Below are 12356 nucleotides of genomic sequence, written 5' to 3'. Positions count from 1 at the left end.
TAAATCTGAACTAAAAGTAATGGAAATGCAATTTGATTTCTTGAACTGAACTATTTTAAGAGTTTATAAATTAGTTTGGTTTCTTTATGAAATGATTCAAAATTAGTTTGGAACTGGTTTCATAGTTTGATTTTGTTTCACTTTTTTTTTTAACATAAGTCAGAAAAAAAATATTGAATTGCTTTTAATACCAAACGATTGCATATTACGGTGACATTGAAATTGGTTCAACAATGGTAAAGTTGGGCTTGTCCAACAGAGTAGTCAATAAAAAACTTGCGTAACAACATAATCAATATATAACGTCATTTCATTTAAGGTTTGATTGCGGATTGTTGGGTGTAGAGTAGTTTTGAGGCGCTGGGGATATCAATAATTTCGTTACTACCATCACTTAATTTTATTGATGTTTTCTTTCTTTCTTCTAAACTTGTCTCATTCGGTGAATTGAACTTAATTTAAAAATAGTTTACTTTTTAAACTAATTTTAATCATAGGTGCGGTTCAATTTGTTTTTATTTTTTACATAAGTTCAATTTTTTATCTTCAAGTTTGGTTCAGTTCAGCAGTTTAATTCATTTTAAATGGTTCTTTCGAACAAGCCTAATTGCCATGATAATACTACTTTAGGGCCTCAAGATCCAACATTTCCTATGTCCCCATCTCTCTTACGTTTTGGAAACGTAATAGCAATTGTACCTGTCCTACTGCTTTTTCTTGCCTCTTATGATGGTTAATAAAATTTGATCATGTTCTTTATATCTTTACTTGATTCTCTTGTTCCTAAGGTCCTGTCTTCAGCAAGAGTAGTAGTGTTAGGTCCCATGAATTTAAGACAAGTCCAATCCAACTTAGTCAAGGATCTTGAATTTAGAAAAGATATAGTAAGAAAAATAAGCAGGGCAAAATGAGAATTTGAAAGAGAAATTAATTATGGGGGAGCAAATTGATTTGTAATGTTTCATTTAGTGGGAGGAAGAGAGAGAATGAGAAAATTTTGCATCTTTTTTTTGTTTGAGTGGCCAAGGGTACGAGCTTTGCTTTGAGTATTATAGAATTGATTCTATGGTATTTTATTCTTCATTAACAATACAATTCATAAATTTTTTATTCCCTAATCATAGTGTGGTTGAAGGAGTTGTATGCCTGAGCATAGAAATGGAGTGGAACCAACCATGGAAGGTTGTTTGAGTTTATTGGAGAATCTTGTTCGAAAGCTAGTTGACACACCAGAGTTGTTGTAGTTGAATTACAAAATGCAGTTTTTAAGCTGACGGAAGAGATGAAATAGATGGAATACAAGCTCCATCCTATGTTTAGAATGTCTCTAGAGTCTTCATTCTCAACATCGCACTAATGGAGTTTCGTCAGACTAACCAACACCAAAAAATTCTATGGAGAAGCAAATGTTAATAGAATTTTGATGTGCATTAAAAAAGGTCAAGCTTTCAAGGTTTGATGGCATTGACCTAGGTGCTTGGGTTACTCAAGCTAAGACATACTTTGAAGTTCAAGACACATGGCCAAAAATAAAGGTGCAATTAGCCAGAATCTCCATGGAGGAGGCTACAGTTCAATAGTTCAATCTATGGATAGAAAATAAGCTAGACCTATCATATAATTTGAAAGCAACACTACTTTGGAGGTATAAGGAATCTCTAATGGAGAATCCTTTTTTAGAGTCTAGTAGAAATAAAATAGGATGAAACTATGGATTGATATATTTAAGAGTTTGAATATCTAGTTTCTCATGTTCCCAAAATGTCAAAACAATAATCAAGGCCTATTATGTGCATGGTCTTCAAGTAGATATTCGATGAAAGGTTCATATTCATAAACTTGATAACAAAGTAAGGATGATGGAGTTAGTGAGAGCAATTGAGGCTGACTTGGAACAAAGCGTTTGCCTAACTTGATGGAAATTCAAGGGGAATGCAAGATAGGGAGTTTTGAAAGGAGGAAAGGAAGTTTGTTGGTTCAAGTTCAAACAATATTGCAGTTAGAGAAAAGAAAATTAGTAATGGAAAAGACTAAGGGGTGCGTCACTTGTCATATGGTGAACTAATAGAGAGGAAGCAAAAAGGTTTATTTTTCAAATGTGGACAAAACTTTCACCCTATTCCTCAGTGTGGTGAACATCAACTTTAGTTAATTATTATGGATGATGAGCAATCAGACGAAGGAGAGAAGGAGGCATTAGCCTTGAAGATGGAAAAGCACCTTGGAAGAGAAGTTTGTTGGTTTAAGTTCGGGCAATATTAGGGTTGGAGAAAGGTAAGTTAGTAATGAAAAAGTTCGGGGAGTGCATCCCTTATCATATTGTAAACTAATAGAGAGGAAGCAAAATAAAATATGGCCAAAACTTTCACCCTCTACATTAGTGCCCTAAACATCAATCTTAGTTGATCATTATGGATGATAAGCAATTAGAGAAAAGGGAGAATGAGGTATTAGCCTTAAAGATGGCGGAGCATCCAGTTGAAGAGCTGGAGTGTTATACTTGATAAGTATGTATTTTGACATGCTTCTATAGCCTAAATATCTATGTGTGGCTATTATTTTAATTAAGTTTTATACTAATTTATATATTAATTGTGCAGATTAATATGAAAATGTCACAATTGGATTGTTGGTATATTCTAGGCTCAAATTGGTTGAAAAATAAAGTTTCGCTTTAGTTAGCACGCTCAGACCCTAGCATTCAGCATGAGAGTACTTCAACCACATCCATGACTGTGCTTATGGCCCTACACGGCCGTGCTCACCTACAGGAAGTAGGGGTATTCAAAAAATTCAATTTTATAAATCCAATCCATAACCAATGTCAAATTGGTTTTAAAAATCTAGATTCATATTAAACCGATTTTTTTATTAACTATATTTTTGTAACCAGTTTAGTATCTAAATCCATTTTTTAAAACCAGATTTTTTTTAGTTATCCAAATCCATATGTATGAAGTAACCTTATATCTTTATTTGTTAAATTTTACCGCTATATTAGTTTACAAAATTTTATTATAACTACATTTAACTACTATTATTTTTTTTTATTAATCTTAATTCTTATAATTAAAATTAAATATTTAAAATAATTAAAAATATTAAAATATAAAAAATATTTTTAAATTAATTACTACTGTTATTTTTATATTTATGTTTATTTTTAAATTTTTAAAATATTATAACATAAAAAATTTATTATTATTTATATTATTAATTTTTATTTTTATAGGTTTTAATTTAAATTTTTACTATAAACTCCGTTTATAAAAATAATTTAAAAATAATAATAAATATTTTATATACTTCTATAAAATATAATATATCAATAAATATTGTTAAATTTTTTTTGAAATGCACTAATTTAATGCAATATTTTGTACAATAAATTAGTTTTACCTTAAAAATATAATTCACAAATATATTGAAAATCAATTTTGCGTTAAAAATTAAATTTAAAATTAATTCAACTTAAAACTAAATTTAAAACTAGTTTCAACAAAAATCAAATTTAAAATTGATTTTAAAATAAATTTAAATTTTAAAACTATTTTTGAACCAATTAAAATAAAATAAAATAGTTTAAAATTCAACTCATATAATTAATTTGTGTGATGGATAGATGATAAAAAGTAGAATATATCTAAATATTTATTACTTCAATAAAATATAAAAATAAAAAGTATTATTAATAAATTAAAATATACGAAAATATTTTCTTGACATGTATTGTTAATGTAATGGGTTAGAGTACTTCTTGTATTTATATTTTATCTTTAATAAATGTTGATGCTTAACAAATATATATATATATATATATATATATATATATATAATGTTATATTATTTATTATAAAATTTAAATATTTTAATATAATAATTAAAAAATAATTAGAGTATATTTTTACCATATGTAAAAACGGTTTAAAACTGGTTTTAAACCAAATTCAAATTTAAAAAAAACGAATTGATTTATAATCCAATCCATATAATTGGATTTTAAATGAATCTAGATTGGTTTTTTAAAAATCCAATTCATGAACACCCCTAACAGGAAGCCCAAACCTTAAGTAATTTTAGAGTTTTTAAACCTTATAAAAGAGACCTTAGCGGGAGCGACTTAAGCATCCTATTTTAATCTCATTTTTTTTCTACATATTTTACGCATCTCTTTTACATCCTCAATCTTGGTGTTAGCCAGTCGCTGATGACTATTGAAGCTTTGAGAGTGTGTCTTGGGATCAAGAGCTCTTCTTCATTAAAGACTCTTCTAGTTTGTATTTACTTTTCAAGTTCTATGAATTTGTTTAGTATTATTTTGATTTTCTTTTATATGATGTCTAGCTAAATCCATAGCTAGGGTTATGGTGGATTCTTTGCATGACTTTATGGGATCTTTATTATTAATAATAACTTCATGTTTTCTTTCTTGATTGGTGTTTACCCTATTATGCTAAATTTATATGTTAGAATTGACAACTCTTAAACATATCATAATTAATTATATCATAGGTGATCATACCACATATAGTTAATGGATTTATAAGGTAAAACAAGACAAAGGATTAGGTAGACTAAGCTTAATTATTCTCTTTCAATTATTATTAAATTAATAGCTTATAGGCATTTTATGCTTTCTTTTTCTTTGACCTTGCATGACCATTGAGGGTGATAGTTTAGAGAAAAGATTATTAACATTGTATAATCATTGGGTGTTTATAGATACAGTATGAGTGATTGGTAATTAGAAGGAAACTGAAATTATAATTAGTTTAAAAGAAAACATAAAAAATTGTAAAGATGAAACTATATGCCATAGGTTCTTCTTCATTAGTTTATTCTCAAAGGCTGCGCTATTTTAATTTCTTGTTAATCGGTTTTATATTTAAATTCTTGTTTTATTAATTTCACATCATTTAAATTCTAACAATTGAATTAAGAAATTCTTGGTAATTGAAAACAATCTTTGTGAAACGATATTTTGGAAACTTATTTTTAGAATCTTTATTATTTTTTGATGGGTACACTTGTCCATGAACAATACCCTTAGAAGATATTTGGTGGGTTAAACGATTGTATAAAAATAAAAGGAAAAGTCAAGGTTGTTGAGTGCTTAGGGTTAGAGTATCACAACACCACAAAGTTGAGAGCCAAATTAAGAGATGGGAACAAATAGGTATAAGGGAGGTGCAGCAGAGTAGTAGTTGAATTGGAAGACTTGTAAATATGCATTATTTTTTGTGTATTCAATATGAAAGAGGTCTCTCGCTGTAGCAACAAAGCCACAGTTGGGTTGCATTTCTGGGTGCAATCTCGCTATAGCGAGATTCTGCAGAAACCAGAGTGTAGTTTTGTCTGAATTTTTTGTTGTAGCGAGAGACGGAGTCGCTGCAGTGAGGCCCCTCGCTGCAACAAGAATATCTCACTGTAACGAGAGTGTCGCGACTAGAGAGGATTTAAAGGGGATTAGGGTTTGAGAAAGGTTATTTCTCACCTTCCCTTCAAAATTTCTTTGATCCTCTTAACCCACAACCCTATTCCACCGATTAAATTGCCTCCAAAACTGTTCGGGAGCTTTATCAAAGGTTGGATTCCTGTTGGGAATGCTTGGAGGTGAGTTTTAATGGTTAGGGTTTTGGTTTTTCATCCCCCTTCTCTGTTTTTTTTATTTCCCTGGGTTCTCGTGGAATTCTTCCGTGTATTTAGGACGAAATCCGCATGGGGAGCACTTCCGTGGTTGAATTCAAGTGTGGGTTAATAAGTCTATAATTAGGCCCTCTTTTATAACCTATATATTCATATACAATCTTTATTTTATTTAGGTTTTACACTAATTTATTTATTAATTGTGCAGTTTTGTATAAAGAGGGCGCAAGTGGATTTTGGGTGTATTTTGGGCCCAAATTGATAGAAGATTAGAGCTTCACAGCAGCCAGCACGCCCAGTCTCTTCTAACAAGCACAGGGGTGCTTTGAGCCCAAGCGGCCTTGCACGGCTGTGCTCATCTGCGGGAAGCCCAATTATGAAGAGTTTGTAGGATTTTCAAATCCTATAAAAGGGAAGATCTCAAACATCGTTTGAGACCAGTTTTTGACATCTTGGCTTTGGCTCTAGAAGACATTTGATCTCATCTCTCTTGCATGAGATCCTTGGGACATGCTTGGCGGGACTTAGAGCTTCGAGTGATCGTACTTGAAGACCGGGAACACATCTCACACTCTAGTTTGTTATTTCTTTTGATTATGTCTTTGTTTATGATTGTTTTAGTTCTTTTCTTTAGCATAAGTAACTAAGTCCATAGCTAGGGCTATAGAAACTATTGTTCATGAATTTATGGAATTTTGATATTTGAATTTAAATTTGATTTTGTGATTAGATTTTATCCTATTGCGCTTCTTTCTTAATTCGAATTAATTATATCGTTAGGCGACCGTACCTCGGTTAATTAATAGATCTATAGGGTAAAACGAGACAAAGGATTAGGTGGACCAAACCAATCTTTCTCTTCTAATCATTATTAAATTAACAAGTTCATAGGTTCCTTAAGCTTTCTCAAATTGATGTCTTGCATGACTCTTGGGGATATTAATTTAGAGAAAAGAATATTAATATTGCATGACCGTTGGGTATTAATAGTATTCGTATGAATGATTGGTAATCACAAGGAAATCGGATTTAGAGGTAAATAGAAAAATAACATAAAGGATTGAATGAGAAAACCCATATGCCCTAGGTTTCTCTCTGATAAGTTTAACTAAGACATGCATTGTATTCCTTACTCTTAGTTTTATAATTGATTTTATAAATTTTTGTTTTTAATTAATCTCGTATCTTTGAAGCTTAAACAATTGAACTAGGAAATTCTTAGTAATTGAAAATCAATCCTTGTGGGACGATATTTCGGGAACTTAATTTAAGAACCCTTTATTACTTCTGGATGGGTGCACTTGCCCTCTAAACAAGTTTTTGGTGCCGTTGTCGGAGATTTCTTTTTCAATATTAAGAAAATCTCAAATTTAATTGATTTAAGCAATTTGTGTTTTACTTTATTTTAATTCTGTTTTGTTTATTGTTAAATTTTTTTATTTTTTTTATAAATTTCGTATTTATTTTATTTTTATTTTTTATTTTTATTTTTATTTCACAATTTTTTTTAATGTATGTTCACTCGTTCTAAGTGCTCTACAGCTTGTTTATTTGATTTGGAGATTGAGAGAACAACATGTAGACAAAGAAAAGAAGTGAGAGAGTAAAGAATGGCAGAGGGAAGGAGATCAATCCAAAATTATATGACACCCACTGCTAGAGGTACTCCTGGAAGCACTGCGGCACCTAATGTGGAGGCCAACAATTTTGAATTGAAACTAGCACTCATAACCATGGTCCAGAACTCTATACAGTTTGGAGGCATGCCTAATGAAGACCCCAATCTCCATCTGACAAAGTTCCTCCGATTGACAGATACCATCAAATACAATAGAATCTCCAACGATGCTATTCGACTCCATCATTTCTCATTCTTGGTATTTGAAAAGGTGAATGCTTGGTTTGCCTCACTCCCAGCCAATTCCATCACAACTTGGGAGGATCTCACTCAACTATTCTTGGGAAAGTACTTTCCCCCATCAAGGTCCTCTAAGCTTATGACAGAGATATGTTGCTTCAACCAACATGAAGCAGAATCCTTATTCGAGGCATGAGAGCGATTTGGAGAGATTTTGAGGAGATGTCCTCATCATGATTTTTCGATGTGGAGACAGGTGTAAATCTTTTACAGTGGCTTATCAATCACCACTAGGGCTACAATTGAGGTCACAGTAGGAGGGTCCCTCATAAGAAAAGATCCAGATGATGCATACAAGCTCATAGATGAGATGACATCTTCTAGCTTTCAGTGACACACTGCTGACTCTTACGACATCAAAAGGAAAGAGACTGCCCCAGTCCACCAAGTAGAGAGCAGTAATCCACTAATTAACCAAATAGAAGCCCTTGCAAAGCAACTAGAATCTTTAATGAAGGTCCAAGACTAGTCTGTAAAAGTTTCTGCAAGCCCAGAATTTAAGCAAGAGGAGGCAAACTTCATGGGCAATCACAGTTTAGGGTGGAGTAGTAATCCTCCTAACTCATGGGGGAATGGCTTTGGAAGTCAAAATTCAAGTGTTTATTGCCCTCCTCATATGCAAAGTCAAGGAGTAAGACCTGAAAGAAAAGAAGCTCCTAGATCTCAGTCCAACTTTCAAGAACAGATGATGCAATATGTGCATTACTCTGATAAGAGGATGACAGAGCTTGAATCCAAGTTGGACCAACATATTGAGAGAACTGATAAGAGGTTCGCAGAGGTCAAATCTGAAATACAAGCCAACTCTTCTAAGATGAGTGCACAAATGGAGCAAATTACGAACCTTCTGAGTCAAAGAAGGATGAGAACACTGCCATCTCAGCCTGAGCCTAATCCAAGGGAGCAATGCAATGCCATCACTTTTAGAAGTAAGAAGAAATTACAAGAATCGCAGAACAGAGGCACATGCACGCCCAAGCTCGTTGAGAAGTACGCCCATGCTGATTCTACATGCACGCCCGTGCTTACTAATGAGCACACCCCTGCTGAAATAGAAGCACAACCGTGCTTATACAAGCACGCCCATGACAGTGATAAAAGCACGGCCGTGCATCACCATGAGCAAGGTTGTGCTTCAAGCGAGGAGCCTGAAAAAGAAAAGAACGAAGAGCCTTTTGTTCAACGAAGGTCACCCTCCTTATGATGAAGAGTTCCACAAGTTCTTAGACTTATTGGGCAAAGTTTACATCAATATGCCTTTCATTGATGCTATCTCCAAAATGCACAAATATGCTAAATTTTTAAAGCAGATTTTGACCAATAAAAGAAAGCTGAAAACACATGAAACTGTGAAGCTCACCCAGGAGTGCTCAGCTATAGTCCTTAAAAAGCTTCCACCTAAGCTTAAGGACCCAGGGAGTTTTACTATTCCTTGCACAATTGGAAAAACTCATATTGATAAGGCTTTATGTGATTTAGGAGCAAGTATTAATCTTATGCCTTATTTTATTTTCAGGAAGCTTGAAATGCATAAACCTAAGCTAACCTCCATATCACTTCAGCTGGCAGATAGGTCGATCACATACCCCAAAGGCATAATGGAGAACGTACTTGTAAAAGTTGGAGAGTTTATATTTCTGGCTGACTTCGTGGTACTTGACATGGAGGAAGATAATGATGCCCCCATCATATTAGGGAGACCATTCTTGGCCACTGCTAGGGCCATCATAGATGTACAAGAAGGGAAGCTCACACTGAGGCTAGATGATAAGGAAATCGTATTTCAAGTTTTCAATTCTTTCAAGTACCCGTCTAGCCAAGAATCCTGTCATTTTGTGAGCACTATGGATGCTGCTTCTCCTCCTCCAAATTATGTGAAGCATGGAACCACAAGAAGAAGGCCAAGAAGGAAGCAATATAAGAAGAAGAAAAGACAAAAGCTTAAATCATCCATTAATAAGCCTCCTAATTTAAAGCTTAAATTTTCTTCTCTTTATTATAATTCTCATCTTATGAATAAATTTTCTGATGTAGTAGGTGTTGGGGAGGCAAAGCTAGTGGGAAGACGATCACATATCAAGGGAGTCACCTCTGAGACTCATGCCTTCTTCCCACCTTGATTTAACAGGAATGTCAGGCTCGTGACGTTAAACAAGCGCTTCCAGGAGGCAACATGTGTCTTTTATTTTATTTTATTTAAATTTTATTTCTTTTATTGTTTATTTTAATTTTTCTATTGTTATTTTATTTTCAAAATAAAGAATAAGCATATTGAAAGATTGCAAGACTTAAGTTGATTGTTCCCACACACACTTTTGAGCTCTGCTATGAAAGTACGCCAGTGCTCGTACCATACACAAATCAAGTCGCATGGGCGTGCTTACGTTTTTAGCATGGTCGTGCTCCCTCACCTGAAGCCATCGCACCAAGAAACATCAGGGAACTTCTTTCCTTTTTATTTAATTGCCCTCTTTGCATGCTTTTAATTTGATTGCTTTCAAATATTGAGGACAATGTTTTGCTTTAAGTATGGGGGAGTAGTTCCTAATTATAATTATTATCGCATGTTCTCTTGAGTGAAGTGTCTATGCTATTTTTGTGATAATTTAAAACATTTTTCCTCATGGAACCCAATCTTTCTAGATAGAAGAGCATGTTGAGTGATTATTATTGGCATTATACTTTCATTTGAAAACTAATAATTAGCTAAGTTCCTTACTTTTATGCTCTACATTAAATTTTAACCCACAGATGTGAGTTTTGAGCCTTAAAGGGAATTTTTATCTTAATTTAATTAATTGTACCCCTTTCATCATTATTTTGTGTGATTATCTCCTTAAGATTTGTGCTCTAGAACTTGACTTGGAATCAACTTAAGACTTCTCTTTTTAATTACATGTTTTAATGTGATTGAGGCATAATAGGATTTTTATTCTTGGCCTTCAGCATGTTTGAGATACAACTAGTTGTCCACTTTGAGCTTTATTGATTTTTTTGGTTCCTTACATTAAATTTATAAAATATTTTGATGACCTTGAGTTTATGAATGGAGCAATTGAGTTGTTGAATTGTTTGATTAATTCTCCTCTATATCTCTCATGTGCAAAAAGAAAGAAAGAAAATATGAAAAATAAAATAAAAAAAATAGAAAAGAAAAAAAAGGGGGTTATGTATGATTGAAAGGAGAGAGGAGTAAATATATTGTTTACATATAAAAATATAAAATTACTCCAAGAGTTTTATTTGTAAACTTAGGGGATGTTGCAATTGTTATAATTTATTACCCCTTTGTATATTCCCTTTCTTTCATTTATCTCACCTCAATTATTATAACCCCTTGGCCACATTATAACCTGAAAAAAACCTCATGATTTTTACTTGTATTTAATTGATTTAGTGGAGAGTTGGTTTATAGTCAAGCCCATAGTAGTACACTTTTCTTTAGGAAAACTGAGTGATATCCCATTTTGTCCCTTAGTGAGAGAGGAAAGTAAAGTACCTTAGTTTGATGTTTGAGTGAAAAGTATGGAAATATAAGATTCTAATTAGGAATAATTTTGATTGCTTATGCTCAGTAATATTACTTTTGTTGCTCTCTTTATCTCCTCATCTCGGGTTCCTTGTGTGGTATTATATTAAGTTGTTATGTTATTTTCTTAACCAGCACTTTGCTTGAAGACAAGCAAACAGATAAATATGGGGGAGTTGATAAGTCTATAATTAGACCCTCTTTTATAACTCATATATTCATATTCAATCTTTATTTTATTTGGGTTTTACACTAATTTATTTATTAATTGTGCAGTTTTGTATAAAGAGGCCGCAAGTGGATTTTGGATGCATTTTGGGCCTAAATTGATAGAAGATTAGAGTTTCGCAGTAGCCAACACGCCCAGTCCCTTCCAACAAGCACGGAAGTGCTTTGAGCCCATCCACGGCCATGCTTAAGGCCTTGTACGACCGTTTGAGACTAGTTTTTGACATCTTGGCTTTGGCTCTAGAAGACATTTGATCTCATCTCTCTTGCACGGGATTCTTGGCACATGCTTGGCGGGACTTGGAGCTTCGAGCGATCGTACTTGAAGACCGGGAACACATCTCACACTCTAGTTTTCTATTTCTTTTTATTATGGCTTTGTTTATGATTGTTTTAGTTCTTTTCTTTAGCATGAGTAACTAAGTCCATAACTAGGGCTATAGGAACTATTGTTCATGAATTTATGGAATTTTGATATTTGAATTTAAATTTGATTTTCGTTTTGTGATTAGATTTTATCCTATTGCGCTTCTTTCTTAATCCTAATTAATTATATCGTCAGGCGACCGTACCTCGGTTAATTAATAGATCTATAGGGTAAAACGAGACAAAGGATTAGGTGGACCAAACCAATCTTTCTCTTCTAATCATTATTAAATTAACAAGTTCATAGGTTCCTTAAGCTTTCTCAAATTGATGTCTTGCATGACCATTGGGGATATTAAGTTAGAGAAAAGAATATTAATATTGCATGACCGTTGGGTATTAATAGTATTCGTATGAATGATTGGTAATCACAAGGAAATCAGATTTAAAGTTAAATAGAAAAATAACATAAAGGATTGAATGAGAAAACCCATATGCCCTAGGTTTCTCTCTGATAAGTTTAACCAAGACGTGCATTGTATTCCTTATTCTTAGTTTTATAATTGATTTTATAAATTCTTGTTTTTAATTAATCTCGTATCTTTAAAGCTTAAACAATGGAATTAAGAAATTCTTAGTAATTGAAAATCAACCCTTGTGGGACGATAT

The 12356-nt window shown here is 32.8% G+C and overlaps 1 non-coding gene across 1 annotated transcript; it reads right to left on the bottom strand.

The window, feature by feature from the left end:
• Window positions 1-7637: 7637 nt before the first annotated feature.
• Window positions 7638-7744, bottom strand: LOC113874012. The gene has a single exon (XR_003506074.1). It is a non-coding gene; the product is annotated as a small nucleolar RNA R71 (small nucleolar RNA).
• Between the last annotated feature and the right edge of the window lie 4612 nt (window positions 7745-12356).

Source organism: Abrus precatorius, unplaced genomic scaffold (assembly GCF_003935025.1).
Source record: "Abrus precatorius isolate BTA unplaced genomic scaffold, Abrus_2018 Scaffold7, whole genome shotgun sequence".
Taxonomy (NCBI): Eukaryota; Viridiplantae; Streptophyta; class Magnoliopsida; order Fabales; family Fabaceae; genus Abrus; species Abrus precatorius.
Note: the sequence above shows the minus strand (reverse complement) of the source record. Positions and strands in the feature narration are given on the sequence as shown.